The following is a 12293-nucleotide window of genomic DNA, read 5'->3' as shown; positions in this document are numbered from 1 at the left end:
TCCTGCAGAAGGAGAGTTCGTCACCCTATAAACGACGAATAAAGATGGTGGATGGTTGGGTGCCGGGGTGGTAACTCCGTCAGGGGAAATCCACTGTCTGTCTTAAGTCAGAAAAAAAGAGGAAAGAAACCCATAAACATAAATAAAACTTCACTTGGAAAAGTAGCTTGGACTACTGAGCGAGTGGAAAAAAATGAAAAATAGGGGTTGTCAGTTACAGAAAATATGGACGTGATAGTGAAATTTAGACATCAGATATGAAATCAGCATCATAATTTAGTAGGAATCAGTAGATCACGTGTCTGTAACAGGAAAAAAGTTGAAATTTGTTGCCTAGTGTTATTTGCGAGCAATAGCCCATAACCTAGCTTTATAATTTTAAGTAAACCAATTTATAGTTCTAAGTTTAGTTTAAACTAATTTGTCATTTTCAATAGTTCTGTCATTAAAGAATTTCTATTCTTGATGAATACTACGAAAAGAAATTCTTCATCCTAAATAAGGGTTATGAAAGTAATTATTTCATTATCAAAAATAAAAGTATACTAAATCAAGGATGAAAACACAACCTAGATATATATTTCAAATTAGAATATTTCTATTTTTCGATGAATTGTGTATATCGATGAATTGAGCGTGTCGATGAATTGTTGTCGGTGAATTCGCCGGATCCCAATATATATATTATTATTTTCATTATTTTATATTTCTTATCGTTAAGGGAATTTTCATTACAAATAGTTTGATCTTTTAATAATTGTCGTCAAACTTGCGTAGCATCTAGGTGCAGACTTGCAAATCCAATATGGCCGACTGGCTAGCCTCCATGAGGGTTATCAATCACACTGGGCTATTTTTCCTCCGACATCATCCTACCTCCAACCTCCAACATTTGAATATAACTAGAATTATGACTTTGCTTATTACAGAAACCTAGACATCCCTAAGAACAATTCAACAGTATGTCTAACATCCATATCTAGGTTTACACAATCTCTTAGTTCATCCTTCATCTTTGCTAGATGTAACGGAAATATCATTTGAATATTTGAAAATTTTAATTTTGTAACCGAAGTCGTTTTTGACTCGAACGAGCTCTCAACGGTCGTCGGCGCCCAGTGTGATAAGAACATAAGAACGAAGGAGATTGCAAGAGACCATGTGGCCTACACTAGGCAGTTCCATGTCCATTACCACCTGTAATCCCCGTGCATAAAGTTGTCTAACCATTTCTTAAAACAACTTAATTTAATTTTGTCCAGTTTAAATCCATTACTGCGAGTCCTGACCTGTTGTCTTGATATGATGACCTTGCCTGTGTCGAATCCATGACAGAGTCCCATAAGGTCATAATCCCATTGGTAAAAATCCCACGCCAATTAACCTAGGCCTATATTCATTAATAAATTTATCAAATGAAATTATACTTTAACATATAGTTAATACTATCAACATCCTGGAATATTATGTGTGGGATTATGAACAATGGGATAGTATTGACTATGGCATTTTGATTCGTGGGCTTTTGATATATGGTTACAAAATTTAATTTTTCAAATCTCCAAACAACAAATTATCTCTCCGTCATATGCTGTTGAATATGTCCTTAGAGACGTCTAGATGTCTGCAACGGAAGTCATATTGTCGTTATTCAAATGGAGGTTGGAGGTACGAGTACATTTGCTATTGTGTTTGCGAATTTTGATGATTAACATTATATCATCTTGATACTTGATATCTTTATAATTACTTTTGTCGATTAATTTGTAATATTAGGTTCTTTAAGGAAGAAGGAATCAAATGAAGACATTGTATTTAATGTAGATACTTTGCAGTACACGGAATGCGCCAAAAAGGGTGAGTTTGGACAAGAAATATTTACATTTTGGTGGAAATATGTTGTTGTCAGAAGTATAATCTATGTGTAACAATTGCTTAATCATACAACTGTGCTCATGCATAGATGACAAAAAGAAAAAGAAAAACACTAATTTTTAGATTCTCACATTGGGAAAGACGTCATTAATCCCACAATGCACCGCGCTCCATTGCCGTCATTATGTTCGTGACGTCGATAGAAAACGCCATTTATATATATATATATATATATATATATATATATATATACATATATATATATATATACATATATTAAGTTTCCTGATTATCTCTATCGAGTTTTTGGTGCTCAAAATACAGAAATATGTCTTCATCGCCAAAAGTCAAGGAAAAAGTTGCCTACGCGCGATGACCCGAAAAATCTTCCCGCGCTTTGATGCCGACGTTATGACGTCACGTCGCATCAAAATCCATCATATTTTCTATATTTTTAAAACATCTTTCTCTCCACGTGTTTAAAAAAATTCTCAGAATGTTTCGTTCGACACAATTGTCATGTATTAATGATTTTCTCAAAATGTTTCGCTCAGTATTAATATGAACACAATTGTCAAAATTCATTGTCTTTTCTTCTTAAAACATTTTTCTTTACACGGCTTTCTCAGAATGTTTCGTTCAGTGTTACGTAAGGCCACGTGCTGACCTGAAAATTTCGCTCCCTGATACCATGACAACATCTTGATTTCCCTTTCACGTCGTCTTAAACTAGGCAAAAACACCGTCGATTTCCATCTTCAAACTAGGCAAAAACACCGTCGATTTCCATCTTCACACTAGGCCAAAATACCGTCGATTTCCATCTTCACACAGGGCAAAAAGGCCGTCGATTTACTCCTTCACACCGGGCAAAAATACCGTCGATTTCCATCTACACACTCGGCAAAAATACCGTCGATCACTCTCTTCACACTAGGCAAAAAATGCCGTTGATTTTCTCCTTCACACAGGGCAAAAGGCTGTCGGTTTTCATCTTCACACTAGGCAAAAGTGCCGTCGATTTCCTCCTTCACACTAGGCAAAAATGCCGTCGATTTCCATCTACATACTGAGCAAAATTACCGTCGATTTTCATGTACACACCAGGCAAAAATGCCGTCGATTTCCATCTTCACACTAGGCAAAATGCCGTCGATTTTGGTTCGTTGTACATAAGAGGTTGGGCACCGTTGGATGTGTTGATTGGTTTGACGCATGTAAACGTGGAATTTGGTGCATAGGTAGATGGAGTTCAGTTGTTATTATTATTAGATGTTAGTGGGTCAATGTGACCCTTGTGACGTCATTTGCTGTTTCCGGTGGGCGTGGCTAGGTCGTTGACCTGATGACGTCACTTGTAAGGGGTGGAGCTTAGGAGTGACGTTGTATGTGTTGATTGGTGCGTTGTATAAAAGAGGTACATTCGTCACCGTTGGATGTGTTGATTGGTTTGACGTATGTAAGGGTCGAATCTGGTTGGTGCATAGTAAATGTCTTTTAGACAAATTTGCCACAATCAGTGCTGCTGCTGCGTCGGTCGTTGACCCTGATGACGTCATTTGCGGTTTCCTGTGGGCGTGGCTAGGTCGTTGGCCTGATGACGTCACGTGTAAGGGGTGGAGCTTAAGAATGACGTTTTATGTGTTGATTGGTGCGTTGTATAAAAGGTTGTACATGCGGCACCGTTGGATGTGTTGATTGGTTTGACGCATGTAAAGGTCGAATTTGATTGGTGCATAGGTAGAACTGCTTGCATACGTATACAAAACCACTATGGGCCATACTTCGCTCCACTCTGTGGAGTACCGCAGGGAAGCGTATTAAGCCCAACACTCTACAACATTTATTTAGAAGACCTCCCTTCACCACACCCACAATGTCAGAGCATAATATACGCAGATGACATCACACAGATTATAACATATCCTGGCCGCTCGGAGCGTATGCTTGCGTTAACGACTGCGAAAGCAGTCGAGCAAGTAAATGCATACGAGCGGAAACACAAAATACGAACAAACACAGACAAATTTAAACTCATCCCCACACAGGGACGTAGGCGTGCACCCGTCGTCATTGACGGGGCTCCGCGCAATTACGCAGATAATAAGGGCAAGATACTTGGCTGGACGATTACCACCAATGGTGGGGCGGCCCATGTGCGCGACAGGAAGGTGCTTGCATCTCTCGGCCTACAACGGCTGCAGAGATTCAAAAACCTCTCTGTCAAGTACAAGAAAACCCTGCTGTATCTCGCACATATTATACGGAGCACACTTACGTACCCGATAATACCGTTACACACATTACCAAAGACAGGCATGCAAACATTGCAAGCGGTTCAAAACAAAGCACTAAAGTTCATTACAAACACGTACTACCCTGACATAAAAACTGCACAAGCACTACACGAGGAAGCTGACATTCAACCACTGAACACTTACCTACACGAGCGTGCCTCCCGTGTAAGGGAGAAGCTCATACAAATCAACACTGAAACTACACGTTCACCCACAGACAACACACTCCCACTACATGAAGGAACACGCTAGATTGCCGCTGAGCTTCGAAAGAACACAAAGCGGTGATCTACCCACTCCACAATACACAATATATACGTAGGAGTAGAAATATGACCGAGGGAAGTATCCCTCCCCCTTTTTTATCGGAAATGTAACCCCCCCTTTTTTCTAGACGTAACTATCCCCCACCCCCCTTTTTCATGAATAATAAAAAGCGAGCATAGGCACACATCAATATACAAAACTTAGAGTTAAGATGAAAAAAAAAATAGGTTTCAGTTTTGTAGATTTAAGTCATTAGATTTAAGTTTAGATTTTAGTTATTGCCTTAGCCAACACACACACACACACACATACACACCCCTTCCCGCCTTCGTCTGGGCGACATGGGCTCTACCCTCCCTCCCTCCCTCCCCGTATCTGACGACGTAGGAACTACCTGCGTGCCGGAAGCCCGGCATTAAAACTAAAATCCCCTGGCCCTTCAGGCATCGATGCACACATACTCAAACGTATGCCAGACAACATAATCTCACACATGACGACACTATATAACAGCTCACTAGCCTCTGGGTACTTCCCACAACTATTCAAGGCCTCCCATACCATCCTCATTCCTAAACCTCAGAAACCCACCTCCGCCCCCCTTTCATATCGGCCCATCTCCCTTCTGGAGTACTTTGGAAAGGTGTTCGAGCACGTCTTAAGCCGCCGCCTGACCGTGTACCTAGAGACGGAGAATGTGCTGAGGGACTGCCAGTTTGGTTTTCGGCCGGGGCGCGGTGCAGAAGACGTAATATCCATAATCACTCAATGGGTTCAAAGACCGCCAGACGGTCGCCCTGGTAAGGCCATTTTGGTTTGTAAGGATGTGGAGAAGGCATTCGATGCTGTCTGGCACGAAGGTCTTAAGTACAAATTGTACCACAACTTCGACTTTGCCCTGCCGTTCACAAGGTTGCTCTGCAACTACCTGGACGACAGGTCAATTAGAATAAAGTGGCGGGGCTGTCTGTCCCAACCTTTTGTGCCGAAGGCTGGAGTGCCGCAAGGGTCAGTCCTTGCCCCCACTCTGTACAATCTATATACGAATGACCTGCCAGAGCCGGCTTATCCTCGCAACCAGGCTCTAACTCTTTCGTATGCGGACGACACTAACCACATAAGCAGACACAAAACGCTGCAGGGAGCGTTACACGTAATGCAAAACATCCTAGACGGGGCACACGCGTGGGAGCAACAGTGGCGCATTAAGACCAACGCGTCGAAATGCAATGCTGTACACTTCCGCTGCAAACGAACCAACAGAACAATCACAAACACTCCTCTTAAAATAAACAACACAAACATCCCAGCGAAGGACCATACCCGTGTGCTGGGTAGCACACTTGATAATGGCCTTACCTGGACCCCACACTTCCGCAAGCAGGGAGCGAAGGCTAGGGCTGTGCTGGGTAAGCTCAGACGCTTCAAAACTGCAACACTGAGAACCAAACGTCGATTGTACCTAGCCCTCGTCAGACCGATTCTGTGCCAGTCCCCGGGACTAAGCCAGCTGACATGTGCCACCAATAACTACGAGCATCAGAAGGTTCAGAATGCCGCTGTCCAGTTCATCACGGGCTCGCGATGGAGCGACTTCAGAACCACTGAGTCTCTACACCAAATTTCCAACATCCGTCCACTCAACCAACACAAACACAAACTTCACTCAAGACACCTAGAAAAACTGCACGCCAAACACAAACATCTGATACAACATATTACACCTAGACCACACCGTACAGACTATCTGTCAGCTGCGCCCGTCCCACGTGCGGTGTACACGATAAAACGTGTATAACCGCACCAACAAGTAACACACCCCTTCACCAGCTTGACTGGTGATAACCGCAATAATGTAATAATAGTAATGGTAATAATAATAATAATAATAATAATAATAATAATAATATCGGTACTCAAACCCGACCTGGGGTAAAACAGGAATTCTCATGCCTTACCTGGGGCTAATCAGGAACGCCCTCTACACGCGGGAAGTGAAATCTACTCACTAACCGTAAATTACACACATACACCTCTCACGAACATAGCCGCATCCCACGCACAAACATATACACTTCCTTTTTCTTCGACTAAAATTCGCTTCCTTTCTCACTTTCTCTTATACTACATCTTCTCATTTCAGTTTACCTCCCACTAAAGATTTTTCCGTTTTTCCCCCTTTCTCTCCTACTACGTCTCCTACCATTTTCCAAACTTTCGTTGGTGATATAATATGCTCTTCCTCCCGGCATTGGCGCCACCGTCCAAGTTCCTAGCCCAGTTCTCCTAAAGCCACGACAACATACTAGCCCCTAATCGCTCGCAATTCGCCCGGTGGCAATAGCCCTCTTTTATACACTACTATCTTTTCATTTTCTAACAGACATTCTTCCCCTCCCACAAAACCCGATCCCGCGCAAGCGAGGTGGTCTTTTCTTGGAATCCAGAATCCAATCTCTCTCTCTCTCTCTTCCTTCCGTTATTTCTATCTGTTCTTCCCCCCCCCTCCTCTCCCTCCGTGGTGCCACGATATTATATTTATGTCATGTTAGTGTAATCATGCGGAGGCATTTCACCTCTCCTCCCGAAATAAGGGAAGGTTTTGCTCTCACCACCGTAGCATAGGTACCTAGATGGGGGATAGTGGGTCAACGTGACCTTGATGAGGTCATTTGCGGTTTCTGGTGGGGGTGGCTAGGACGTTGACCTGATGACGTCACGTGTAAGGGGTGGAGCTTAGGAGTGACGTTTTATGTGTTGACTGTTGTGTTGTATAAAAGAGTTTGTACATGTGGCACCGTTCGGTGTGTTGATTGGTTTGACGTATGTAAGGGTCGAATTTGATTGGTGCATAGATAGATGGAGGTTAGTGGGTCAATGACATCTTTGTCTTTGCGATTAAGTCACGGTTGGAAGAAGTAAGGGGTAAAAATTACTTCGTCATCGTACATACGTTCCGCCCGCGTTCGCGCATGTCGTAGAAGGTTGGGGAACAGACAGATTTCTTGTTTCTTCTCTTTAGATAATTTAGGATATGAAAATTAAGGGTGACCTTAATATTATTTTGTTGATAAGATTACATGTGTTACAATACGTTCAACTACACGTACAAAATGTGTCATGATTTAAATTAGACATAAGTTAGATATCTCAATACCTATAAATGTGTTAGAACACGATAAGCATACATTTGTTGGTAGCGATTACCTAACTATATGATATCATTATCGTCTTCATCGTCTTTCTCTTCCATTTCTCCTAGATTGATTTTCTTCACCTTGAACTCATTGTGAACGTGGGCTTTTGAGAAAACACATTGGCTACGCTTCAGTCTTGTATTGAGCCTACTTAGGATCAGTAGTTTTGCCGACGCGACGTCGTCTATTCTAAAGGAAGGCTCTTCTTCGATAGTCTCCTCCTCACATTTTTCTCGATGTCGTCAACTTGTTTTGTGATAGCTGCTCGTATTTCTTCCATGACTTCCCACTGTAATGTTGTTAGTGTGAACACGATGTCCTTCCTTCGTCCATGTATTCAGTTTGTCCCCAGTTCTTTTTATCATTTCATTTACAACTGGAAGTAAAACGTTAAGTAATAGTGCTGATTACATATAGGTCGCATCTATTGTCGCAATGTATAAGGACATTTTTCGAATAGCATACTGAACGAGAGCGAAAACGGGAAGCTACAAATTACTCATGTTTGCACATCTCTCGGTTCTAGGGATGTCCAAGTCTTCCAAGATGTGTATTTGTCCATAACATTTGCTCTCGGAGATCTTGCATGTCGTCAAGACTGAAGTAGAGCTGGAGATTCCGTATGTAAAAACCCAAGTAGAACCAGTCTTGTATAACATATCAGAGTGAAGGAATTCGAGTGAAAAGAGTATAGTAAGCCTAATGAAAGCTCACGACCCTCTCCTTTTCTTGGAGGGAAGGTTATTATTTGCGCTTTCTTCTCTATTCGCCAGAGCGCTGCACACGACGTGATTACTACATGATTGTGTCATAGGGCGCTATACGTCTATCATTAATTATCATTTGAGGGGCAAAGTAAATAAATGTACATCGAGGGAAATAATTACCAAAGTGTCGATAAACAAATGTAGTCACTTTTTATCGTTGTTTAAAACGTGTCTTGGTGAAAATGTGCGTGAATTCAATAATATTGCACATTGAATCCCTTTTCGACTTAATGTTTTATAAACCAAACAGTAATATCCGCAAACTAAGTTATTTCCGTTTTGTAATCTATAAGTACAATTATTTTTTATTTGTATAATTTAAATGTAATCCATATTTTTTTAGGTTTGCGTTAGATAAATCGAAAACATATATTGATTTTTTTATTAAACATACAACAATCCAATGTCTCATTTCTATTACATGAGGTAACACAAGTATGAAGTAGATATTTGTCCGATTAGATGAAAGTACATGATGTACATCTTCCACGGGTAATACACCTACATATCGCAGTCTTGAGGAATTATCTCTTTTACGAATAATTCGTACAATTTTGTCAACTTGTTCTCCATTCATTATTATTACCCTCTACTTTCCAATACTACATTCCTGTCGCTATCGAATTGTAGCACGCTGTTGCATTCGCCAAATACGCAAACTGTATAATTACCCGACACTGGTTTATCAAAGGTAATACGAATTTTTAAATTACCGTTCAAATTGGAATTGACACCATCTTTTGTAGGTTCAGGCTCTAAATTAAAGGCAATCGGGGTTCGACCTTCGTTGTAACAAGCGTCGTCGTGTGTTACAAGGTGATTCGCGCTCGGTCCTAATGCGTTAACGTATTTAAATATAAATCAGCATAGTCTTTTTGTTCAAGATTAGAATGAATGCTGTATACACTTCTCCCATTAATATGTAGTTCTATATTACTTAACAAAGCATGATGGAAATAAAGTCCGTTTTCATTTATTGATCCGCTGAAGGCCTTCATGTCAACCTGCACTTTTTACACTAAATTAGGAATGATATTGAAAAATATATAAGCCATCATAATACTATTTTGTCCTTGTGAGAGTATATATGTTTTGGCATGTGTTTTTAGGTAGACATAGTCAATGATTGAACCATCCCTTAATTAATGATGTATTCAAAGCAGATGTTGCTTCTTTGCACGGGTAGATTTTTGGTACTACGAGTATTAATTTACATCTTTCAATACTTAATTCATTTTTTTTTTTTGTCATCAGGACACTTTACTATAAAATCAATTGGTGCTAAATCTAGCCGTATGCAAAGATCGACACCGTCCAGTAAGTAGTTGTCAATATTAAAAATATCGCACATGAGTGGACCGGAAAGAGAAACTCCAGGTTTTTAATGTTCCTAATGATACATTTGTCTAAGTTATTCAGAGTTTGAAAACTACTATTTTCATATTTATCGATTATACCTGTTCCTCTATCGTCTTGAAATAGAAACATATTCCTACCAGTAGTCTGTATTTTAACTGGGCACATGGTTGTAAGTAGTATCAACTGTAAAAATAATGTAATTATTCCGCTCAAAATAGGCCTAACTAAAGCTAGGCCTCGATCCCAATCATCAATATGTCATCATGCAGTCGATCGCGGGGATCCTGATGACGACTCGGAGGGTGCCGATCAAATCTGACAGTTTCCGAATGTGGTAAAGCATGCTACGTATTTTCCACCTCTAGTCCTACAGTTGTTTAGTCACAGGTTTTTTCATATTTTGAAATACCTTTATATTGACATTTGATTTCAAACCTACGCGAAATCATGTAATTTGTTAAACTGTTCGAATCGCGCTACCAAACCAGTCCGCCAATGCGCCATTTTTGGAACAGTCTGTGAGAGTGAACTGCTTCAGCACGTCAAATTCTGGAAGTTTTCTCTGGTAAAGTAATGGACGTCTTGCCTTTTTAGTCACTATGGTTCTTGGGATCATCCTTTTGACGATTCATCGTAATTTACTATATGCTCTGATTTGAATTAGTCCTGTTTATACCTTCATGATCGAAGCCTGTGTCTTCCATGCGTGCAACGAGACGGTAATGCTTGCTCAGCGCGAGTTATGTTGCAAGGTTATGTTGGCCGAATGATTAGTCACACTGCTATGATTGCTGTTGGAGAGTACGTACATTCACACTACGTAAACAACTATTTAGGTCTAGCGTTCTAGTTTTAACATGTTTATGTAGGGATGCATGTAGGTAGCCTAGGCCTAGGGTCTAGCGTTCTAGTTTTAACATGTTTATGTAGGGATGCATGTAGCCTAGGCCTAGGTCACCCTGATTAATGCTGACTGCTGTGTGGTACAGAAGAAAGCCCCCCCCCATCCATCCATCAATCCATCCATCCATCCATCCATCCATCCGTGCACTTGATTTCAACTATTTTGGGCCCGTCACTGGGATTAGGCATCTCTGCCTTAAACTTAAAGACAGCGAGATTGGATCAATGGTGTTTGCAGTATAGGCGCTAGGCCTAAATCTAGCATGCCAAGGCTTGGGTTTTTATATATTTAATATTTTGTTGGCATACGTACATAACTATATTATTGGTTTGCATTTGGATTTAGAGCCGAGTTCAAACCTGTGTCCTATTATTGAGTATTGGACTCATCGTAGAAGGAATCATTTTAGCTGGGGTTTCATGGCATCTTCTGGAAATTGCTGATTATAGCTGTGAAAATAATGATGAAAGTGAAATGCCTTTAGTTTTTACCATGCCTGCTGTATCTGAATATAGTCTGGACAGCTGCGAGAACATTGCTGATGATCATTCACTTTTTGTTCAAGAAGGTTTTGATCATTTAAACAGCCATGACATACAATAGTGGAAGTACTGGCACGACTGGTTCCTTGCATGATTACATTTCGACAAATGAGAATGCAGTTGGCTATTCGGTTGGTGATATGGGTGACCTTGACAATGGTTATGCAGGAAGTTTGTTAATCAATTTTTCAGATGAAATTTTTTATTCTTCATCTGACTCGGAGGACGAAGTGGGAGAAACTGAATGTATCCGTGAAAATTTGGCAGAATGGCCTGGGCCCGTAAATTTAAAATTTCACACATTGCCCTGTATTCCCTTCTTGGCATATTATGGAAAAGTCATCCTGACCTTCCCAAAGACCCAAGAACATTAATGCGCACTGAGACAGTAACAGGTATGAGAGAGGTTGCTGGTGGGTCATACTATCATTTTGGTTTGGAACCAGGAATAATTTCATGATTGAAAATGTATCCATCATTGGCAGCTCAAACTTTATCACTTGAGCTTAACATTGATGGGTTGCCAATATGGAAGAGTTCACCTGATCAGTTCTGGCCTATTTTAGGCATGCCAGAGCATCCAGTTCACAAAGACCCATTTATTGTAGGGTTGTTTTATGGTTCTTCTAAGCCAAATGATCCTCCGTCTGCATTCTTGAAACCGTTCATTGAAGATATGAAACTTGTCCAACGTGAAGGTGTTACATTTGATGGTAGTCATACCAGTTCATATTTCAGCATTCATTTGTGATGCACCAGCCCGAGCCTTTGTTAATTAAGAACTGTAAGGGGCATTCTGGTTATAGTGGCTGCTATCAAAGATGCAAACGCGTCGGTGTCTGGTTGAAGATGATGACATTTCCGGTACTAGATGCTCCCCACAGGACTGACTATGAATTTGCCCATCAAACAGATGAAGAGCATCAACTTGGCCTATCACCCCTTGTAGACCTCTCTGAATTTCCACCTTGTGTGCCTTGGTGTCACTAGATGACTGCTTAATCTTTGGTTCAAAAGTCCTCGAAGTGTTAGGTTAGGTTCAAGGACTGCTGCAGTTTTGTCAGACTTGTTATGGAATATGGGGA

At 40.8% G+C, this 12293-nt stretch overlaps 1 protein-coding gene and 1 long non-coding RNA gene across 2 annotated transcripts in view; one reads left to right on the top strand and one right to left on the bottom strand.

The window, feature by feature from the left end:
• The window catches only part of LOC143032019 (uncharacterized), a 428918-nt gene that overhangs the window by 278124 nt on the left and 138501 nt on the right, over positions 1–12293 (bottom strand). The window lies entirely within an intron of this gene.
• The window catches only part of LOC143032020 (uncharacterized), a 322508-nt gene continuing 318069 nt past the window's right edge, over positions 7855–12293 (top strand). The window contains exon 1 of the long non-coding RNA XR_012967066.1: positions 7855–7935. This is a non-coding gene — a long non-coding RNA (uncharacterized LOC143032020). The remainder of the gene's footprint in view (positions 7936–12293) is intronic.

This window comes from Oratosquilla oratoria, chromosome 12 (genome assembly GCF_046742065.1).
Source record: "Oratosquilla oratoria isolate Oo_2021 chromosome 12, ASM4674206v1, whole genome shotgun sequence".
In the NCBI taxonomy this organism is placed as follows: Eukaryota; Metazoa; Arthropoda; class Malacostraca; order Stomatopoda; family Squillidae; genus Oratosquilla; species Oratosquilla oratoria.
Note: the sequence above shows the minus strand (reverse complement) of the source record. Positions and strands in the feature narration are given on the sequence as shown.